This window comes from Heterodontus francisci, chromosome 14 (genome assembly GCF_036365525.1).
Source record: "Heterodontus francisci isolate sHetFra1 chromosome 14, sHetFra1.hap1, whole genome shotgun sequence".
Lineage (NCBI taxonomy): Eukaryota > Metazoa > Chordata > Chondrichthyes > Heterodontiformes > Heterodontidae > Heterodontus > Heterodontus francisci.
In genome coordinates this window covers 51,513,202-51,533,185 of record NC_090384.1, presented here as the reverse complement: position 1 = coordinate 51,533,185, position 19,984 = coordinate 51,513,202, and the positions used below count along the sequence as shown (strand labels likewise).

Genomic DNA, 19,984 nt, shown 5'->3' with positions numbered 1-19,984 from the left:
TCTATGCAGCTTACTCCATGAGGATCTCTATGACCATAACAACAATAATTTGCATTTATATCATGTTATGGCCAGGTGGATGATGATGTGGCTGGTTTCCACTGTTCACCTCCTACCTGACTACAGACAGTGTTTTTGTGTTACTAGTGTTTCAATCCCTGTGTTTCATTTGCCAAACAAACTGACAGTGACAGGTTTTCTTGTAGGTTTTAAAACAGAAGATTAACTATTTATGAAACAATATTCATTTCCTGAAATATATGCAATATCACTGATGCATACATTCACTCTCACATGCTCTCTCAAGAGAAGATAGATAGAAGGTAAAGGGTAAGAGTTCAAAGTGTACAAGTCTGTTGTTTCAGTGAAAACCTGTGGGATTCTCTTGGAAGGTGAATTTTAAAGTTAAAGGCCTGGTTGCCGGTTGTCTTGTAATTGCTGGGCTGTTGCAGCCTTCTGGTAGTTCACTTCGGGTTGAAGCCGATGCTGATGGCTTAGTTCAATTCCCACAGGTAGAAGGGTCGTTTTTACAAAGGCAGTCTCTTGTTTCTGCTGTAACTTCCAACTTGTCTCAGCAGGATTCAATTGTGTTGGCTGGAACTGATCTCTCTGTCTCAGCCTTGCTGGAATTCAAGATGGTTTTAGATATTTACCATGTGGCTGAGGAGAGCCCAGACCAATCTTGATGTCTGAAATTCTATACTGGCAAGACCCCCTTTTGCTCCTCAAAATGATTACCTTTTAAGGTGAACTTACAAGTGTTAGTTTTGCCCATGTGACTTTAGGTTTCAGTTCTTGCTGGGCTAAACAATGGCCTTTTGATGGCCCCATTTTGAGGATGTGTTCACATTCCATCGTGGTGAAAATTAGTTGGAGATGAAAAGTCTGGGAAGGTTTTTGTCTTAGTTTGTTTGAGTGTAGCTCGCATCCATGTGTGATTATCTGTCTTATTTCTATGCAGAGGGGTTTGATTGGTTTTCAGTATTAGTAGACAATGAATCTGGATTACAGTGCAGGGGGTGTCATAAGTCATGACTTGTCCTCCATTATGTTGACAGTCCATGTCCCAATCTTTTAAAATTGTTCTAAATTTTATAACTTTTCAGTGTGCTGTGCTAGGCCCCCACCTTCCAAGAATGAGGCACATTAATTTTGTCATGAACATTGATTTTAAACTGTTACTGGAGTGAAGAAAGGACTTGTTAAACAGATCAGCCGTGGTTGGAAAAGACATTTGCATATTAACAGACAGTGATTGCAATGACAAAGGACCATTCCCTGACATATTCAACCCACAATGGACCTTGGTCACCAGGTACTGTGTGCAACAGGAGCATTCCAGAGACTGCTAAAGTGATATAATCCAAGACGTGGTCAGATCAGTTAGTCACATGACTAACTTGCTTAGCGACCTGGACTTTTCTGAATTGTACTAACAGTTTGAACTCAGAGTGTCTCTTTGCTCCTGAACTGAGAAGATCTCCCCTGTTTGCTCCCATCTATTTCTCACAAGCCTCTGAATCCACTGAAGACACATAAACCCCAAGAGAGAAAAGTCTCCTACAGCGAACAAGGTTAAAGAAGAATACTGGGCCCCAACGAAAAGCAAGATCTACCTACCATCAGGGACTTCACAGTGAGCTTGAAGAACCATAACAAAAACTCTTCAGATATCGCCTCAAACTTTTCCACTTTATTTTTCTTCTGCTCTTTTCTGTCTCTATTTGCATGTGTGTATCGCATATGCATGCTAGTGTGGGCACGTCATGTGTCCGTAGGCAACAACCAAATTAGAGTTTAAATTCAAGTTTAATAAATTCCAACTTTTCTTCTTTAAACCTAAGAAAGCCTGTTTGTGTTGGTTTCTTTGCCTTATAATTGGAAAGCAGTGAACAAGGATTCACCAAGGGGGAGCTAAAAACACAATGTGTTTAAAAATAAAACCCTGTTATGGTAAGACTAGATGAAGGCTGAAAGGGAACCCTAGACCTATTTCTCACCAGGACGTAATAAGTGTGTTTCTGTATTTTCATCGCTACACTTCTCCTAAGTGTGACAATAGCATCTTTAATATAGTAAGATGACCCAAGTTGCTTCAGAAGACCATAATCAAATTGAAGTTGACAGTGAGGCGAAAGAGGAGATATTACATACGAACATACGAATTAGGAGCAAGAGTAGGCCATTCTACCCCTCGAGCCTGCTCTGCCATTCAATAAGTTCACAGCTGAACTGATTACTCCACATTTCCACCTACCTCCGATAACCTTTCATCCCTTGCTTATCAAGAATCTATCTACGTCTGCCTTCAAAATGTTCAAAGACTCTGCTTCCACCGCCTTTTGAGGAAGAGAATTCCAAAGACTCATGACCTTCTGAGAGAAAAAATTCTCCTAATCTCTGTCTTAAATGGGCGACCCCTTATTTTTAAACAGTGAACCCTAGTTCTACATTCTCCTAAAAGGGGAAACATCCTTTCAACATCCATCCTGTCAAGACCCCACAGGATCTTATATGTTTCAATGAAGTCGCCTCTTATACTTATAAATTCCAGCGGATACAAGCCTAGCCTGTCCAATCGTCCCTCATGCGACAGCCCACCCATTCCAGGTATTAGTCTAGTAAACCTTCTCTGTACTGCCTCCAACACATTTACATCCTTCCTATAGGATGATAAGGAGACCAATACAGTACACAGTACTCCAGATGTGGTCTCACCAATGCCCTGTATAGCTGACGCATAAGCTCCCTACTTTTGTATTCAACTTCCCTCGTGATAAACGATAACTTAATATTAGCTTTCCTAATTACATGCTGTACCTGCATACTAATCTTTTGCGATTCATGCACGAGGACACCCAGATCCCTCTGCAGCTCAGCTCTGTAATCTCTCACCATTCAGATAATATGCTTCTGTTTTATTCTTCCAGCCAAAATGGACAATTTCACACTTTCACACATGAAACATAAGACGGGTGACTAAATAATTAGTCAAAGAGGTATGGTTTATGGAGGAACTTAAAGGAGGAGAGAGTGGTGGAGAGGTTTAGAGAGGAAATTCCAGACATTAGGGCTTGGGTAGCTGAAGGCACAGCCATCAATAATGAATCAAAGGAAGTGGTGAATGCATAAGAGGCCATAGATGGAAAAACAGAGTTTTGAAGGGTTGTAGGACTGGAGGAGGTTGCAGAGAGAGAGAGGAGTGTGGCCATAGAGTTGAACAAGAGGATGAGAATATTCTACTAATATTCATTATAAGCCCACTGACTCCCACAGCTACCTCGACTACACTTCTTCACATCCTGCCTCTTGTAAGGACTCCATTCCATTCTCCCAGTTTCTCCATCTCTGACGCATCTGCTCTGATGATGCCACCTTCCACAACTGTGCTTCTATATGTCTTCCTTTTTCCTCAACCAAGGATTCCCCACCCCACCCCCCCCCCCCCCCACTGTGGTTGACAGGGCCCTCAACCGTGTCCGGCCTATTTCCTGCACCTGTACCCTCACCCCTTCCCCTCCCTCCCAGAACTGCGACAGGGTTCCCCTTGTCCTCACTTTCCATCCCACCAGCCTCCAGATCCACCCACCCCTGCTCTCATGCTCACATTTCTGTCCTGGGATTGCTGCAGTGTTCCAGCGAACATCAACGCAAGCTCGAGGAGCAGCATAATAATATAAAAGCAAAATACTGCGGATGCTGGAAATGTGAAATAAAAACAAGAAATGCTGGAAATACTCACCAAGTCTAGCAGCATCTGTGGAGAGAAGCAGAGTTAACATTTCAGGTCAGTGACCCTTCTTCAGAACAGCATCTCATTTACCGATTAGGCACACTACAGCCTGCTGGACTGAACATTGAATTCAATAATTTCAGAGCATGACGGGCCCTTTCTTTTTATGTTTAGTTATTTGCTCTTTTTTTATTTTTTATTTTTTATTTGGTTATTTTATTTTAGTTTTTTTAGTTTGGTTAGTTTGTTTCTACTGTGCCTACCCACTGTTCCTGTTTTTTAAAAAAATGTTTTAATGTTTGTGCTTGGAGTGCTTTGTGCTTTACAGTGAATTCACACCCTTTCTGTACTAACGCTTTGTCTTTCAGCACACCATTAACATACTGTTTGCCTTTGTTCCATGATCTTCTTGTCAGTTATTATCTGTGACCTTGTTCTATCAACACCTTCTCTTTTGTTATCTCTTGCCCCACCCCCTGCTTTACACGCTTAATCCATTTTACATTTCTAATATTTGTCAGTTCTGAAGCAGGGTCACTGACCTGAAATTTTAACTCTGCTTCTCTCTCCACAGATGCTGCCAGACCTGCTGAGTATTTCCAGCATTTCTTGTTTTTATTTGAGAATTTTAAAATCTAGTTGGGCTTCTAAAAAGTGCAACATTGTCAGCAAAGTTGTAACCCATGGGTTAAAATTGACAGTGGTAGCATGGATACGAAGTTGGCTGAATGACAGGAAACAGAGAGTAGAATGGTTTTTGAACTGGAGGAAGATATACAGTAGAGTGCTCCAGGGGTTAGTACTACTTTCTTGATATTATCACACCAATGTGCTTTGTTGAATGATAATTGTCTTCAATCCACTGACTGTAGATCTGAATTTTTTTAAAAGACATATAAAAAAGATCAGCTAAAAGGATGATTTTTCTGGCAGCTTAGTATGGCCACCAAATTTGCAACACTGTATCCTATATTGCAAGGACTGTGAGGAGGGAGACAAAATGTCTGCTCATTTCCTAGAAAGAACCAAGATCCAGGAAGTTTAAGGGAACTACCAGTGTTTTTTAGCAAGAGAGAAATACTGCTAACTGTTATGTTTGAATCACTGAGTGACTGTCATGTGGCAAGCCCCTCCCCATCTGTGGTTTTAAGTTTGTGTTTCTCTGCAGTAGAGAGAGGAGAAGCTTCTGGACTCTGACACGTGCAGACCCTAAGTGGGTGTCTCTCTCTCTCTCTCTCCATTTCAGCTTACAGGCTTTGAATTCTGCCTGTTGACTGACCACCTTTGCATTCTCCAGCTACAATCAGAAACCCCGTTGAAGGAAATCATTTGCATTGTTGTCTCCAAGAGACCCACCAAACCAGTCATCTACCTCTTCAAACTAAAAGCCTCAGGACTGCCCAAATTCAGCTAGAAGCCAGCCAAATCAGCAAACCCCACAAACTGTATGTCCCTTTTCTCTATAGACTCTAACTCAACCAATCTACCTTTCCCCACTCTGTAACGTGTGTGTGTGTGTGTGTGTGTGTGTGTAAACCTCTAGCGTGTGTGTATGAGTGCAAGTTGGCACGTAGTTTATTATTTTCATTAGTTTGGTTTAGGTACAATAAAGTTAACCTCTTTCTTTGTTAAACTCAAGAAAACCTGTCCGATTAGTTCATGTTAAGATCATAGCAAGTGAGCAATCAAACACCTACTGAATTGGCCAGTACATTCACTTTAAGAAAGAACTAAACCTGTTGTGGTCAAACAAGGAGAGGGAAAAGAGGAAAGCCCTACGACCCCTCCTCACTTGACCGTAACAATATATATTAATGACCTAGGCTTGGGTGCACATTGCACAATTTCAAAAATTGCAGATTACACAAAAGCCAAGTATTGTGAACTGTGAGGAGGATAGTGATAGACTTCAAGAGGATTAAGGCAGACTGGTGGAATGGGCAGACAAGTGGCCTCGACTGGAGTATTGTATCCAATACTGGACACCACGTTTTAGGGTGGATGTGAAGGATCTGGAGAGGTTACAGAAAAGGTTTACGTGAATGGTTCCACGGATGAGGGACTTCAGTTATGTGGATAGATTGGAGAAACTGGTGTGTTCTCCTCAGAGAAGTTTGAGAGAAGATTTGATAGAGTTGTTCAAAATCATGAGGGTCTAGACAGAGTAGATAGAGAGAAATTCTATTGGTGACAGATTGAGAATGAGAGGACACCAGTTTAAGGTGAATGGCAAAAGAACCAACAGCAACATAAGGAAAAACTTTTTTACACAGCAAATGGTTAGGATTTGGAATGCACTGGCTGAAAGTGTGAAGGAGGCAGATTAAATTATGACTTTCAAAAGGGAATTGGATAAGAATCTGAAAAACAAAATTGCAGGGCTACAGGGAAAGATTGGGGAGTGGGATTGGCTTAATTGTTCCTGCAGTGTGATGGGGTGAATGGCCTCCTTCAGTGCTGTAACCATTTTATGATTCTGTTGGCCTGATTTTATTCCAGCGACAGGGGTGCCAACAGTGGGCCTCAGCCTCCGTCGAACCATGTTGTTATCCCATGGTGAGCAGCCAATTAACTGCCAGCTGTCTGGGATGCTGTCCCTTTAAGGGATGAGCTCCTGCTTCTAGAGCTGCCGGCCAATCGGTGGCTGGCAGCTTTGCGGTACAGGCAGCGCCACCGGGAGTGGTTGCCACCGCCAGTACTGCAGGAAGCTCTCTAGTACCAAAGACTGAAAGAGATCCTGGGTGAGGTGAGTGGGTTGGGGTCGCCATGGCCATTCAGGCAGACCCCGGTGACGGGGTGGGGGGATGGTTGGTGAGGGTAAGATGGGGTCGTACTGGGGAAGTGGTCATCACCGCTGGGGGGAGACCTCCGGGGGCCATGGATTGCTCCCAAGGGAAGGACCCCCTGACCCGGCTAGAAGATACCAGGCTTTACCTAGTGGTGACTCCCTGTGGCGGCAGGCCTCTCCACCTTCAATAAAATTGAACTGGAGCTGGGAAGATGCCCTTAAGTGGCCAGTAATTAGGCACTTAAGGGCCTCAATTGGCCTGGGGTGGGAAGGCCACCCACAGCTTTCCCTGCCCCAGACAATATGGCAGGGGTCCCAGGCAATGTCAGGAATTGTGCCCTCTGCCATTTTGTTTGCCGCCCCACCACCCCCCCACCCCACCCCCCGCTCCCCCCACCTCTGTGCCCATCTCCACGGGCAGAATAAAATCCTGCCCTATGATTCTATGGACTGGGAGCCAAGGTACGTCAGCGAACACAAGAGCAATGGATGTACAAGACTTGGTGCGAGTTAGAATGCTGGCAGTAGAGTTTGAGATAAGCTCTAGTTTATGGAGAATGGAAGATGTGGGGGTCAGGACAAGATTGGAATAGGCGAGTCTGGAGTTAACAAAAGCGTGCATGAAATTATCAGCAGCAGATAGACTGATGCAGAAGCAAAGTCAGGCAACATTTATGGTGGTGGAAGAAGGCAGTCTCTGTGATGGACAGGATATGTGGTCAGAAGCTCTGCTCAGGGTTAAGTAGGACACTGAGGTTGTGAACAGTCTGGTTCAGCCTGAGACAGTGGCCTGAAAGGGGAATGGAATCAGTGGCAAGGAAACACAGTTGTGGTGTGGGCTGAAGGCAATGGCGTAGGCCTTCCTGATGTTTTGGCTAATCCAGGACTGGATGTCAGACAAGCAGTGTGTCAATTCAGAAGCAGTGGAAGGGTACGATCTTGTCAGAAAACCTAGGGATGAATTTGCTTGAGGTTTCTTCCACTCTACCAGTATAACTTCAGAGAAACGCCATCTACCTATTCAAAGAGGGTCTCTGCTGAAGTTATGGCAGTGTAAGGAAAAACTCCAAGTTAAATCGCGCTCTAGTTATCCAGGCAGTCCTTTGATTACCCCTTGCCATCTTGATTTTGCTTTTTAAGTTGCTGATTAAAAGGCACTCTCTCCAAGCTGCTGCAGCCTTTATAAACTGGAAGCAGCACCCAAGTTCCCACCCACTAATGAGCAAGGTGTTTATTGCAAGATTGTTTTGTGCTTGGAGCTGCAAATGATTTAGAGCGGTGGGGCTGGTGGAGGGGGTGCGAGAAAATGGGACAGGTTCTCCACTGCCTTGAGGAGGCAACCAACAAACATATCCTGCTCACTGCCCACTGGGCTAACATTGGAACATGACAATCAGTCTCATTGTCTCCAACTTAACAATGCATTTAGTTAATATAATAGTAAATGGATTGCATTAAGGAGGTAGTCATTGAAAAATAGCAAATTTTTAGTACACACTATGCATCTGTATGGAAAGAAACAAATTTATTTATAGAATGGATGATGAATGCAATACGAATCTAAAATGTGTTGCTTTAAATAACCTATGGAAGATAAGTTGTTAAAAACAATTTATGTGGTTAAATGCAATATAACCCATGCCTCTTAAAAATATAACAGCTATACTGCAGAAACAGCTACAGAAAAACAGTGAGCAACTATTATTTATCAGTGTAGAGCAGAAATAGAAGAAAATACTCTTTAATCATTAAAGCAAAGTAAGCACAAAGGCTTACATACATCCCAGCAGCAACTACCCAGCCAGGTGAGACAATGGTAGGCAGCAGCCAAGATGACTGAATACAACCAGACTAATTAAGAGTCAAAACGTACTGTGATATCATTGCTGCTATGATGGAATGAAATGAATGAGGCAGCATTTGACATTGCTTCCCCATCTAACCCCTGTCCACATTTGTTCTGCCACTTCACCTTAATTCCCATGTAATTCAGTTGGCCATGTTTACAGGCTATTTTTTCGAGCTAATATGCTGCTTCTACTGAAGGCCTTAACTCCTTGATAAATTGTGGTTCCCTGGGCACAGTTTGTCTCCTGTACCTCTTCCAAAGAGCCACTGTTCAAATGTAAACTTGACAATGAGTCACCAGGTTACAGAATCAAAACATTAATTACATGCAATTTTGATTATTTTATACTATGCGATGACCAGAGTCACTCCAGTTGAAATGATAGCAACATTTTCAAAAATGGAAGTGGGGCTGTAGAACTGACCCAACACCTTCTGTGGCTGATTCTCCCATCCCCAGTTCAGGAGCTCTGAGACCTACTCCCATCTTGGCTGATATCTGCTAGCTCAGCACAGACATAGGATTGAACCTGGGACTTTTTTGTCTGGATGAACTTATTGAGTCATCAGAGCTGCTCAAGCTCTGTTTTACAATGTTCCTTTTCACATTGAATATGATCAACAATAACAAACAAAATCAAAGCTCGATGCATTTGACATACAGTGAAATTTTCATGAATCAGTTATTCCTGCTCTTTTGGGATTGGGAACGGTTTTGTTCTTTCATCCTATGTCATCTATCTAGCTTATGCATCAACACATTTGGTGACACATCAGGAGAACAGCTAATCCTAGAATTTCCCAACATATATCATGCACATTAACACGTCCAAAATCTATTGACTGGAATCTAATACTGAAGAATTTTTGTTGACTGTGAGCAATGTTCATTGAAAAAATATTTTTAACGTTAACCTTTAGAATTTGATCAAATATTTACAGCATATTGTTATAAAACCCTGTTCATAATGTCATTAATAAAAGCCTCTTTAACAAAAATTTAAAAATCTGCCATGGACTCAGTGAACTCCAGAAGGATTCGTGCAACATTATAAAGGAAACAACAGGAGTGGACAAACAAATAAATAAAGTGAGAATTGAACAAGACAATAGTTTCTGCTATAATAAAAGCAAAATACTGCAGATGCTGGAAATCTGAAATAAAAACAAGAAATGCTGGAACCACGCAGCAGGTCTGGCAGCATCTGTGGAAAGAGAAGCAGAGTTAACGTTTCGGGTCAGTGACCCGTCTTTTATTATAATATTCTATTATAATAGTTTCTGCTATTTGGGATCTAGGAACATAGGAGCAGGAGTAGATCGTTCAGCCCATCGTACCTGCTCCACCATTCAATTGGATCATGGCTGATCATCTACCCCAACTCCTCTTTCCCACATTATCCTCATATCCCTTGATGTCATTAGTATCCAGATAACTATCAATTTCTGTCTTGAATATGCTCAATGATTGAGCTTACATAGCCCTCTGGGGTAGAGAATTTCAAAGATTTACCACCCTTTGAGTGAAGAAATTCCTCCTCATCTCAGTCTTAAATGGCCTACCCCTTATTCTGAGCCTATGTCCCTGGTCCTTGCCTCACCAGCCTGGGGAAACATCCTATCTACAGCCATCCTGTGTTATGGCTGAGGCAGGAGCCATTTAGTCCCATCACTCCACAGGTCACAGCATATTATTAAAGTTTTCCCACCCAACCAGAAAACAGCCACATTAAACACTCTAGAAACCCCCAGAATAAAGCAGACCAAACCAGGTATCTTTAGACAATAGACAAGGCTGGGTCTGTTTTCCCTGGAGCGAAGGAGGCTGAGAGGGGACATGATAGAGGTATATAAAATTGTGAGAGGCATAGATAGGGTAGATAGCCAGAGTCTGTTTCCCATGGTAGCGGTGACTAAAACTAGAGGGAGGAGGTTTAAAGGGGATCAAAGGGGTAAATCTTTCACACAAAGAATAGTGGGTATCTGGAATGAACTGCTTGAGAAGGTGGTGGAGGCAGGAACAGTAGCGACATTTAAGAGGCATCTGGACAGGTACTTGAATGAGCAAGGTATAGAGGGATATGGAATTAATTCTGGCTGGTGGGATTAGTATAGATAGGCATTATGGTCGGCATGGACACGGTGGTCCGAAGGGCCTGTTTCTATGCTGTATGACTCTATGACTCTATGACTCTAATAACAAATTAGCTATTTATTGGAACTAAATCTAAGACACTATTAAAATAAACCTATGTCTAAAGATCTTATAACTTCCTATTTTAACCTAACTCCCCATACACACACATACACTCAAAAATCATGATTAACTGGTTTCTTTAAAAAAAAATTAAAAACTAGCTGTTTCTTAAGAATAAATAAATAAGTCTTTGTGGGTTATGTTCTTGATGGGTGAGGTATCCCAGTGTAAAAATAATCAAATGCCACTTGAAGTCTCCATGTGGATTTGATGAAATAGTCTTAGTCGATAGGCATTCAAAACACTTCAGCTGCAGCAGGCATCAAACAGTTCTTTAAACTCGGAATTTAAAAACGACAGTCTCTCAGTCAAAACCTTACTGTGTATTCCAGAAAATACAATCAGTCAATAGAGAGTCAATCTTGAAGCAAAGACTCTTAGATTGGAAGTAAGGAAAAAGGAATTTTGCTACCTCCAGCAAAACAAATGGTCTCTTCAAAAAAGGGCTTTTTCTTTTCTCCTTAGGCAATTAACTGGCCTGTAGCTCCTTGAAGAAATTCTGCTGAGAGAGAATAGACAGCTCTTTTCTTCAGTAGCACACCTCGCTGGTGGCTCTCAAAATAAACTGGTTCAGACTATTTTTTGTACGTTTTACACACAGTCAAATCAAAACATTATACCATGTGACCTCTCTCTCTCCTGCTGTTGCGTAGGTAACAAAATACAGCTTGCACACTGTGCCTCAGAAATCCAAAAGCTTTTCTCTCTGTCTTAAAGGCACATTGTTTTAATCCGAGGAGAAAATAAATACGGTTCCATGACACCTGTCAAGACCTGTAAGAATTTTGTATGTTTCAATTTCACCTCTCATTCGTCAAAACTCAAGAGAATACAGGCCCAGTTTCCTAATCTCTCCTCATAAGACAATCCCACCATCCCAGGAATTAGTCTATTGAACCTCTGTTGCACTGCCTAGTGTAAGTATGATAAGTATATACTTCCTTAGATAAGGAGACCAAATTGTACATAATACGCCAGGTGAAGTCTCACCAAGGCTCTATACAATTGCAGAAAGACTTCTTTACTCCTGTACTCAAAACCCCTTGCGATGAAGGCCAACATACCATTTGACTTCCTAATTGCTTGCTAAAACTGCATACTCACTTTTAGTGACTCGTAAAGCAGGACAGCCAAGTCCCTTTGGACATCAATGCTTCCCAACCTCTCACTATTTAAGAAATGGTATCTTTCTGTTTTTTCTACCAAAGTGGATAACTTCACAGTTATTTACATTATATTCCATTTGTCATGATCTTGTCCATTCACTTAGCCTGTCCAAGTCTCCTTGAAGCCTCCTTGCATCCTCCTCACAACTTACATCCTCATCTAGTTTTGTATCATCATCTTGGATCACAAAGCACACTAAGGGGCTTAATTTGTTCAAAGGATTAGAGAAAATGTATACTGAAACAACCATCTAGTTTGATGGTGTATATTAATATATTTAGAGGTCACTTTTAGCTTTGGGGAAATTAAATTTGTAAGCGTAAGGTGATTGAAACTCTGGAATTTAGATGTTGCTAGACCACCCAAAATATTTACACTTTGGAGATGGCTGACTGGACAGTAAGGGTTTTCATCCAGGAATCCCCCCAGACTTCCTTTAACCTGCCCCCTTGGTCACTTTTTCCCATTCCTTGTCTAACCTTTTGCCAGCCGTGTGCCCGCCTGTCCCTTTTTGTTCTCAGCGGGGATCCCTTACAGTTCACCAACCCTCTGCTGGAGGGTCCTCCAAACACCGGTACAGGACTTAGGGGTGCAGGTTTCACTGTAGGTTGGGGTTTCCCCTCAACCTGGCACATGTGGCAACTCCTGCAGTACTCCACCACATCTTTGTGGAGTATTGGCCAGTCAAACTGTTGTCTTATCTGGCCTTTCGTCTTTCATATGTACAGCCACTGTAGTCTCGTGGGCCCTTCTTAATATTTCTCTCCGGTACCTCTGTGGCACCACTAACTGTCAACCACTGTCCACTCCTTGCTCTCAGATCTGAGGAGAACTCCATTTCCTCATCAGTACCTCATTATTTAAATAGTAGCAATCAGGGACTCCCTCTGCTTCACTTTCAGACTGGGCCGCCTGTGCTAACTCTCACAATACTGGGTCAGCTCACTGAGTCTCAGCTAGGGAAAATCCATTTAATTCATTCCCTGGGTCTCCTAACTTTCCAAAGAAAGTCTCAGACAGACCTCATGGTCATTTGCCTGCAGTGTCAATGCATTCTCCTCCGGGGGAGCTGGTTTGATCATGGCCTGATCCACAACACAGTCAGGGAAACTGCAGGGGTCTGTCTCTTGCCACTGCCCTGACTCTCTGACCTCCTGCAGTCTTTCTTTCACTACTGGGAGGGGCTACCACCTTCACCCCCACCAGAGCATTACCTAGGAGCAGGTCAACCACATCCATAGGCAAACTAGGGACAATCCCTGCGGTCGCCAGTCCCAAAACTAGGTCGCACTCCAGGCGCTCCCAGTGTACAGGTACAGGCATACATTGCCCTCCAATGCCATTCATCACCATCTGGTGTTCACTGCACTCTCTGGGGGGAAGGTAGGCCTTTTCCCAGTAAAAGGGATCTAGTGGCCCCTGTGTCCCTGAGAATTACTATAGGCTTGCTGGCTCCACTTGAGAGGTATGGGGTTACTTTTCCTTCAGACACAAAACCCTGATAGCCTTCAGGAATCCTATTAGCTTTTCCTGCATTTGCCGTCGTAAGCTTCCTGGGTCTCACTCTTACTGCAGTTAAAGTCACAGCTTGTTCTGCTGTGCTTCCATTAGGTTCTCTTCTTCACTGAGTGGGTGTGCCCTGATTAACCCTACAGGTTTTCCTTTCAGTTTCCAGGAGTCAGCTTTTAGATGACCTGCCTTATTACAATGGAAGCACACAGGTCTCGGGGTCTCACTCTTGCTCACAGCACCTTCCTTTTTGGCTAGAGGAGGACCTCCATGTCTCCTGCTTTTCTTACTCTCCCAGGACTGCTTGGGCTTCTATCACCTTCCCACCCTTTTTCCTTTTCGGATTTGTGGGGGTGACTAGGCAAGGTTCACCCCTGGGAAACCGACTTATAAATGAAAGCAAACTCATCGGCCAGAATGGCTGCTTGCTGGGCTTTCTGAACCCGCTGCTCCTCTACATGTGTCTTGATGGAGAGTGGGAGAGAGTTTTTAAATTCATCTAACTGGATTACTTCTCTGAGAGTCTCATTGCTGAGCTGTACTTTAAGAGCCCTCAGTCACTGGTCAAAAGCCAGCTGCTTACTTCTTTCAAACTCCAGACAAATTTGATTAGCTTGCTTCTTGTGGGTTCTAAACTTTTGGTGCTTGGCTTCGGGTACTAATTCATATGCCCTGAGGATAGCATTTTTTGTCAGTTCATAATTTGATGAACTCGCATCTGGCAACAGGGAATAAACCTCATGGGCTTTTCCGGTTAGCTTGCTTTGTAATAAAAGAGGCCAGGTCTCAGCTGGCCATTTTAGCTGCCTTGCCTGTTTCTCAAAGGAAACAAAAAATTCTTTTACATCTTCCTCATTGAATTTTGGAATTAGTTGAGCTAGTTTTAACAATTCTGCACCTAGCCCTGAATTACACTCCTCCATATTGTCTATGCTTTCACTGGGGTTACTCTGTCGCCCCCGAGTTAACTCAAGCCACTTCAGCTCTCTTTCTTCGCATTCCTTCCGGAATAATCTTTCTCTCTCTCTCTCTCTCTCTCTCTCCTCTTTCTCTCTTTCCTTCTCCTGTCTTTGTTTTTCTTCATGTTCCTTCTTGAAGGCTCTTTATTTCTCCCTCTCTCTTTCCTCAAATTCAAGTTTCCTCTGTTCCAATTGTATCTTTGCAAACAATACCTTGTCAGGGTCTATTTCTAACCCTGTTTCTGCTTCTTCAGATTCAAGGGAAAAATAGTTGGCCTCTAGCCTTAGGAGTTCAGACTTCCTCGCCTTGCCACTTACAGCCACACTGCTCAGCCATTTTTCTCAGCTCCTCCATAGACAGCGTTTTTAAATTATCCCAAGTTACTTCACCTTGGCTTGGAGAGCTACTAGCTTCAGTCGCAGACATGTTAGTATTGAAGCACACGCAACCACAAGAAAACCTGTATTAATCTTGCTCTTTTTTGATTGGGAACAATTTGGCTTCCCACTTCCAATTTCTCTCGTTTGTCTGTGGGTAAAATCCTGGATGATAGCACCCAAATTTCTGTTATGACCAGGTGAGAATGATGTCTAGGGGTCCCTCTCAGCCTTCACCTAGTCTTACCGTAACAGGGTTTAATTTTAAACACACCATGTTTTTAGCTCCCCCTTGGTGAATCCTTGTTCATTGCATTTCAATTATAAGGCAAAGAAACCAGTACAAACAGGTTTTCTTAGGTTTAAAGAAAAAAAGTTGAAATTTATTAAACTTGAACTTAAACTCTAATTCGGTTGACACCTACGGATGCACAGCATGACCATGCTCGCATGCATATGGGACACATACATGCAAATAGAGACAGAAAAGAGCAGAAGAAAAATAAAGTGGAAAACTTTGAGGCAATATCTGAAGAGTTTGTGTTACGGTGCTTCGAGCTCACTGTAAAGTCCTTGATTGTAGATAGATCTTGCTTTTCGTTGGGGCCCGGTATTCTTCCTAAACCTAGTTCGCTGTAGGAGACTTTTTTCTCTTGCAGTTCATGTGTCTTCAATGGATTCAGAGGCTTGTGAGAAAGGGATGGGAGCAGACAGGAGAGATCTTCTCAGTTCAGGAGCAATTAGTCTTTTCTGAGTTCAAACTTTCTGTGGCTACTTCAAAAGACCCTGGAACAGCCATTTAGTCATGTGACCAGCTGGTCTAACCAGTCCTGGATTGTATCACCTTAGCAGTCTCTGGAATGCTCCTCTTACACACAATATCTGGTGATCAAGGTCCATTGTGGGTTGAATGTGTCAGGGAATGGTCCTTTGTCCTTCCAATCACTGTCTGTTAATATGCAAATGTATTTTCCAGCCACGGCTGATCTGTTTAACAAGTCATTTCCTCGCTCCAGCAACAGTTTAAAATCAATGTGCATGACAAAATTAATGTGCCTCATTCTTAGCAGGTGGGGACCTAGCATGACAATACACTAATTGCACTTTGAGATTCAGTAATTCTGTTACTTAGTGAGAATAGAATGTGAGTTACACAGTCCTATGAACAAACAGGAGTAACAAACATTAAGCACTGGTCTTGTGTGAACTGCTTTTTTGCTTTTTATGCATCAGATAACAGGACACAAGCAACCTCACTCACGATTTATTTGATGCATACACATAGTTTTAATTTTCCACAATTAGAACTAGTTTATTGACACCAGCGCAACTGGGCAATGTTCAAGGAATGAGCAGAATAGAATAGTTTACAGAACAAGGCCAAGAGGAATCTTCTGGTGAACTTCGACAAATGTGCAGACTCATATTGCCATTTGTTCCCTTGTTGCCACTGTTCTTTCTTTTATCAAAAGACATATTACTCTCCTCAGAGTTCATCAAACCAGCACTCACGACACACACATCTTGAACAACATCAAATATTTTTATTATTGATCGTGGGATGTGGGCAATGCTAGGATGGCAGTATATATTGCCAATCGCTAGTCGCCCTGAGGGCATTAAAAAATAGCCACTTATCGGCTGAATCTAGTTGCACTGGCGAGGCTCCCGGTGTTGGGCTGAAAAGGCAGGAGGAACCCTTCTTCAGCCATTTGGAGCTACCGGGGTGATTCTACGGTATCTGGGCAATTAACAGACCGCATTGGGATCCCCATCCTTTTACAGTCAAGGATCCTGCCTCCAAGAGCTGCCAGCCAATAGTATTGGCAGCACCATCGGAAGCGATGGCCACTGCTTAATGCCAGCGGTGGTGGGAAGAGACCCTTAATGGCTGTTAATAGGCCTAAATTGATAGCTGGATACTAATGACATCAAGGAATATGGGGATAGCATGGGAAAGTGATGTTGAGGTTGATGATCAGCCATAATTGAATGGCGGAGCAGGCTTGATGGGCTGAATAGCCTACTCCTGCTCCTATGTTCCTATGTTACACTTGGCCTCTGGGCAGGAAGGCCATCATTGGCCTATCCTGCCCCTGACTAGATTGTGGTGCAACGGGAATGCGACAGGCCTTCTGCCCCCTGCCTCCTGTCACAATTCTATGGCACCACCCCGCCTCCTAGACCGTCTCTGGGAGGACCATAAAATTCAGCCGATAGGGTTGAATTTAACAGCACAGACGGGGCTTCCAGCGTGGGCCAAAAAGGTTGAGCAAATCCCACATCAGACATGTGGAGCTCCTCCCACCACCCACCTCCAACGCCCCCCCTCCCCGAAGTGATTCTACTGTACCAGGCCAATTAGCCCGGTGTTGGGACCCCCGTCTCTTTAAAGATGGGGCTCCCGCTTCCAAGAGCTGCCAGCCACTCACAGGGCTGGCAGTTCAGTAGTATCAGCAGCACCACCATCACCGATGGCCACTGCTGGTACTGCACCAAGTCTTGGATCTAGGTCTAGCGCTAGGGACCTGAACCTGAGATGATTGATGCGGCATCACCAGGGTCAGTCTAGCAGGCCCCAGCGATGGAACGGGAGAGGGGGCGCGGAGTACAGGGGGAGTGTGGGCCAGAGAGAGGCTCTCTGTGGGCCACTTATTGTCCACAGCAGGGAGGTCGCCTCGTTTTACTGGGCGGCATCCCCAAATGGTGGAAACCTCCTCCGCCACTGGCATAATGCTAGCAGCAGCAGGAAGCGGCCCTTAACATCTGTTAATAGGCCTCTTAAGAGCCTCAATAGGCCTCTGGCCTATCCCGACCCCAACTAAATTGCAGTGCAACGGGAAGGTGACGGGCCCTCTACCCCCACCTCCCGTCACAATTCTACACGTCCTCCCAGCCTCCTAGCCCATCTCTGGAGGGGGGTGGGGGGGGGCATAAAATGTATCTCATAGTGTGGGACGGGAGTCACAGGTAGGTAACAAAGGGCCTAAATCGACTCACATTTATGAGGTGAAAACATCAGACAGCAGTCCTGTGGTCTTTTAAAACAACATTTCTGAGGCTTGGACAGCTCTGATGGTGCCTTGTAGCATGACCTGCAGTTGAGTAGTCAGAATTATTGTGGTATGTTACATTCTGCACATTATGTCACCGAGTGGGTGGTACATATACTTGCTGGAAAGGAGCTATAGTAAAGCAAGGTCCAGATAACAGATGAAGGAGAAACCTGAATCAGCAGATGTGACAAACATTCATCAGTGATTTTTGTTTTGGTGTTGAGACCTACAAAGAACCCTTTCTGCAAACAGAAGGACCTAATGTAAAACCTTTAAATACATTTTAACTAAATGTAAAGCAAAATCTGCAGAAACTGAAAATACCTCTTGTCTGGCATCTGCTTCAAAAGATGTGAGTGTCACAGGGTGCAGAAGTGAGTGTGATGATCCCACTTTACCAATATCCTCAACTGGCTTTGTGGCCTTTCTGTAAAAAGGAAGGAAGAGGATGAGTGCATGGTTGTTGTTATGCAAAGTTGTTAGAAGTACAGCCAGTGAAAATAGTACTGAAAATCATTACTACAGTTAATGTAGGAAAATATCTTTAAACAAACAAGAAATGCTGTCAGCTTGACAAATTTCTCATACAATCTCTCAGCTCATGGTCTTCATAGCAGGTAAGGAATTTTCTCTAATGCATGCAACCAACGGTATTACTGATTCACTAGTTCTGTCTGTTCCAAAGAATAGTTAGTAAATGAATCTTTTTTAGCTGCCAGTTAACTTGCTCACATTTTCTCAAATATCCAGTGCATCGCTTTGGTGTTATGCATATATCAAAGTACTAAATTTGGGTTAATTATATTTCTTGAGGAAATATGGATTACACCTGCAACCTTATTGGATAGTTGGACACTCTGAAGTGATTTATGATGTGAACCCCTTCTAGGGACTAAACCAAAGGTAGTCAAGAAGGCATACGGCATGCTTGCCTTCATTGGTCGGGGCATAGAGTATGAAAATTGGCAAGGTCTGCTGCAGCTGTACAGAACTTTAGTTAGGCCACACTTAAAATATTGCGGGCAATTCTGGTCGCCACACTACCAGAAGGACGTGGAGGCTTTGGAGAGGGTACAGAAGAGGTTTACCAGGATGTTGCCTGGTCTGGAGGGCATTAGCTATGAGGAGAGGTTGGATAAACTCGGATTGTTTTCACTGGAACGACGGAGGTGGAGGGGCGACATGATAGAGGTTTACAAAGTTATGAGCGGCATGGACAGAGTGGATAGTCAGAAGCTTTTTCCCAGGGTGGAAGAGTCAGTTACTAGGGAACATAGGTTAAGGTGAGAGGGGCAAAGTTTAGAGGGGATGTCCGAGGCAAGTTCTTTACACAGAGGGTGGTGAGTGCCTGGAACTTGCTGCCGGGGGAGGTGGTGGAAGCAGGTACGATACCGATGTTTAAGAGGCATCTTGACAAATACATGAATAGGATGGGAATAGAGGGATACGGTCCCCGGAAGTGCAGAGGGTTTTAGTTTAGGCAGGCATCAAGATCGGAGCAGGCTTGGAGGGCCGAATGGCCTGTTCCTGTGCTGTACTGTTCTTTGTTCAAATCAGGCAGCCATCCCTATGAATCCCTCTTAATTAAGTTCAAACCAGACAAGTTCATATAGACGCTTACTTGGGTCCAAAGAATTGAACTAGTGTTCTCTCAAAGAAAGAAAACTAACAGAGAATATTACCATCTTTCAGATAGCCTATTTTTAATAAGTATGGCTAAGTCATAAATATCCCAGATATTCTAAGGGTCTGGGAAAGTCTCTTCAATATGTATCTCGCCACTTAAAGAGACACAGAGAGGGGGTTCTTGTAGTTGTACACAGAATACTACATGAGACGATCTATTAACTTTTATATATTTATTAAAGAATTGAACACGCAATACATTTTAAGTCGATAAGTATAACACAATATCAAATATTACGAAGAGATGTAACACATAATTTTATTTCTAACATAGAATCCAAAAATTTAACAGCAAAATATCTTAGAATATCTATCAAAATTTAAAGTAAACCTTTTCCTTAAATTCCTGAATAAACCATAGGGTGAGAAGCATTGGTTGAGGAATTCAATACTTCTAATTTTTGCTTCAGAACCTCATATTTATACAGTTTCAAAGGTATCATCTGACCTTTTAGCATATAGGTGTTACCTATCTGTGTGCGTTTTTCTTGTTTTCAAGATCCATATATGGGAATATCAGTAACAAACATCTCCACTTAATGTTTTGCTGGAATTCCCCTGCTCTTGAAGTTGTGATCATTTATCTGGTTAAAATGTTTATAA

At 43.1% G+C, this 19,984-nt stretch overlaps 1 long non-coding RNA gene across 1 annotated transcript in view; it reads right to left on the bottom strand.

Moving 5' to 3' along the window:
- LOC137377297 (uncharacterized) overlaps positions 1–18,321 on the bottom strand; it is a 29,334-nt gene extending 11,013 nt beyond the window's left edge. Inside the window, exons 1-2 of the long non-coding RNA XR_010976384.1 lie at positions 18,284–18,321; positions 18,020–18,122 (exon numbers count right to left, since the gene is read on the bottom strand). This is a non-coding gene — a long non-coding RNA (uncharacterized lncRNA). The remainder of the gene's footprint in view (positions 1–18,019; positions 18,123–18,283) is intronic.
- Between the last annotated feature and the right edge of the window lie 1,663 nt (positions 18,322–19,984).